Source organism: Pediculus humanus, genomic scaffold (genome assembly GCF_000006295.1).
Source record: "Pediculus humanus corporis 1103172107551 genomic scaffold, whole genome shotgun sequence".
NCBI lineage: Eukaryota > Metazoa > Arthropoda > Insecta > Psocodea > Pediculidae > Pediculus > Pediculus humanus.
Genome location: NW_002987166.1, coordinates 333,927 through 337,528, shown reverse-complemented (window position 1 = coordinate 337,528; position 3,602 = coordinate 333,927).

Genomic DNA, 3,602 nt, shown 5'->3' with positions numbered 1-3,602 from the left:
ATAGAAATTTGTGCCATAAATTTTAAAATTATGTGTACCTATTATTATTATTATATTATTAGAATAAGAAAAGATTTAAAACCGTCATTTTTTTTTTTAACTCAGCAAAAATATAATAGATAGATTAAAATAAGTAAAAATAAATAAAAGAAAATTTTCTTTTTTTTTTCCTCCCTCGGTAAATTACGATGACGTCGTGTTAATTAAATTTCGTATATTAGAAGGGAAAGAAAAAAAAATTTGAATTTTTGAACGTATTCGCGGTAAACAATGGCCAACTTAAACGTCATCATAATTGATACTTTATTTGTTTTTACTCTATGGTTTTTTCATTGTTTACATTATTATTCAAAATGCGGGAAAGAACCTGTGGTGTGTGAAGTGCTGTGAAGTGTTTTTTTGTTTTTTGCCTTTTTTTGGAATCAAAGGTAAGTTTTTTTATTGTTTTTATTAATAATAATAATTATTATGATTATGAATTCGTATATTCGTCACTTTATCATAAAATATCGGTAAAATTCGCATGAATTTTGTCATGTAAAGATTTGTGTAAAGGAATTACCATGTGGGCATTTTTACAACAAAGATTTTGCCTTACAATTATTATATTTTAAAAAGATTCGAGTATTGTAATCGATTCGTTGCATTTATATTCATTTGTTTTTTAAATAAAACACAATTGGGTATTATTATTATTATTATTTTTTAACTTCTCCTCCAAAGGTTACAATTGTTAAAGAAACTGATTGAAAAAAGAAAGGTCACATACAGACACACACACTCACACACATCTCACACTTAAATCATTTATTAATAATTTCATGATGATGATAATAATAATAATAATAGAATAACATGATACTGTCATTGTATGCACTGACTAATAATTTAACAACAATAAAGTTTCGGCTTTATTTTTTTTTTTTAATATTATAATAAAAAAAAAAATTATTTTTGAAGACTTACTTCTTTGATAGTTTATTTTTACTTATCGGGTTATTTCATTACGTAAAAAAGAAAATGATGATAATAATAATGATGATAATATTGTATTTTAAAAAAAAAAAAATTTTTTTTTATTTTTTATTTTTCAACATAAACATGAAAAGTGGAATTTGGATCATTTTTATTTTTATTATTATCCTTTAAGGAATGAAGTTTTTTTTTTAGATATTTTTAAATTTGAGTTATTAAAAAAATATATATATTTTTTTTTATTACGGATTTTTTTCGGTTCGGTATTAAAACTCTCCCCCCCTCTCTCTCTCTCTCTCTCTCTCTGTTCCCCGTTACGTCGCGAGAAAAATATTTTTGTAGGTTTTTAAATAAAATTTTACATATGGTTACGTTGATTATTATTATTATTTTTTTATTTTAATTGATTTCTGTTTATTATTTGGTGTGTGTAAAAAGGAATATTTTTTGTTTAAAAAAAAAAAAAAGAAGCGTAATAAAAAATAAAATCTACCGAGTAATAAGTCAAACTTAAAAAAAAAAAATTATAAACCGGCGCTTTTTATTTAAAAAAAAAAAAAAAAAAAAAGAAAAAAAGGATAGAAATCAGTTCGTGCTTGTATTAAAAACTAATCGACACGCCTATAATTGATTTTATATTTATAAAATGTAATAATTTTTTTTTTTAATATCACATCGATGATTTTATGATAAAAAAAAAATTAAAAAAAAGTTTTCTTTTTCTTGTTAGCATGTAAACTACATTTACATGTTTTGTTTAAAAAAAAAAAAAAAAATGGAAAAAAAAGTGACAAGTGTGCACAATGATGACACGAGGGTGGTCGTCGTGTATGTAAAAATTTTAACCACAAAAAAAATGTCAAATTTTATCAAAATCATCATCATTCATCATAACGAATATGTTTCTTCTTCTTCTTCTTCTTCTTCTTTTTCACATTTTTAAACTCTTTTTTCTATTTATTTCAATTATTTTTTCATAAAGTAAAAAGGTTTATCATCTCAAGTGTGTAAAAACTTGAGGTAGATGAAAAAAAAAAAAAAGGAAAAAGGCAAGAAAACCTTTTTTTTTTTCAAATCACAAAGATTTTTAAATAAAAATTTATTATAAAAAAAGTTCTTATTACGGCACTGAACAAAAAGCAGAAGTCGAAAAAGTTTTATTATTATTATTATCATTGTATGTTTTTTTTCTTTTTTCTATTTTATATATATAAAAAAAAAATAAATAAATAACAGGACCGGTCAACTTAAATAAAAACAAATATTATTATTTTTTTTATTTTGAGGCATTTACGACGTTTTTCGTAAAAAATTTTTTTTTTTTTTTAATAGGATTATTTGGGTCAAAATATTCAAAGGAAAAAAGGAAACTGTTTTTTTTTTTATTTTATTTTTTTTTTCACGTTGTAGTCCGCAAAACGTAGTAATAATAAAAAAAAAAAAAAAAAAAAACATAAAAAATTTATTAACCATTTAATAACTTATTGAAAAATTCTTGGGAAGCGTAAAAAAAAAAAAAAATACACACGAACGTCATTTTTGTTTCTTTATTTTAATAACTTTCGTCGATAAAAATTTTCTATAATTTTTTTTTTTTTTAAATAATAATTTTACAACCGTTATTTTAAATAAATACGAGTAATAACAATTAATAAACGATTTAACATGCAAAGAATAACATACACACAAAGAGGATGATACGAAAACGTCATCAAAGGATTTGAAACGTGACGTCACATAAGGTAAAATTTTACGATTTCGATTGTAATAAGGAAAAACAGGGAAAATAACGAAACGATTAAAAAAAAAAAAAAAAAAGAAGAAGAGAAGAGAATATCAATAAACATCCGATTACGCTACTGCTTTACAGAAAAAAAAAGAATAAGAAGAAAAAGAAAAAGAAAAAAACTTTACCAAGTGGGAAAAATCAACTGCCAAAGGCTAAATATAATTTGATAAAACGAAAATGGTATATGTTAAACATGGGAAATGAAAGGTAACACGTGAGGATGGGAATGAATTTAATATATTTTTGAAAATGCAATAAGGCGTTCCCATACCTGTTTATTTGAAAAAGCAAAGCCGCCTGACCCCCGAGGGGGCTCGAGCAAACGTGAAGCTGAACAGGGCGCGAAAATTATACCCCTTATGTAATTGGATAGATGAAAAATTGTTTTCGGGCATGAATTTTATTATTTGATTTTAGGTCTTCGTGTTACAATAACAACATTTAGGTCTCGAAATGATATTCGAAAAACACAATCATCGCAAACACTGACTGGCAAACGCACAGGTAACCCGGAGTGAGAGAGAGAGAGAGAGAGAGAGAATCGTTTCGCCATTATTTTATTGATTTCCTTTTGACTTTTTTTTTTTTTTTTTTTTTTTTTTTTTTTTTTTTACTTTTTAATGCTTGGAAAATGAAAAAAACAAAAATTTTTTTTTTTAAACCGAGATGAACCATTTTGTAAACAAAGTTCACGGATAATGAGAGAAAGAGAGAGAGAGAGAAAGTTTTTGGGTAAATAGGAAAGAAGGAAAAAAAAGATATTAATTAGGTTCGGTTAATTTTATGGAAATGTTTGGGTTCCCTATTCTTTTTTTTTTTTAATTTCATTAAAAATTTT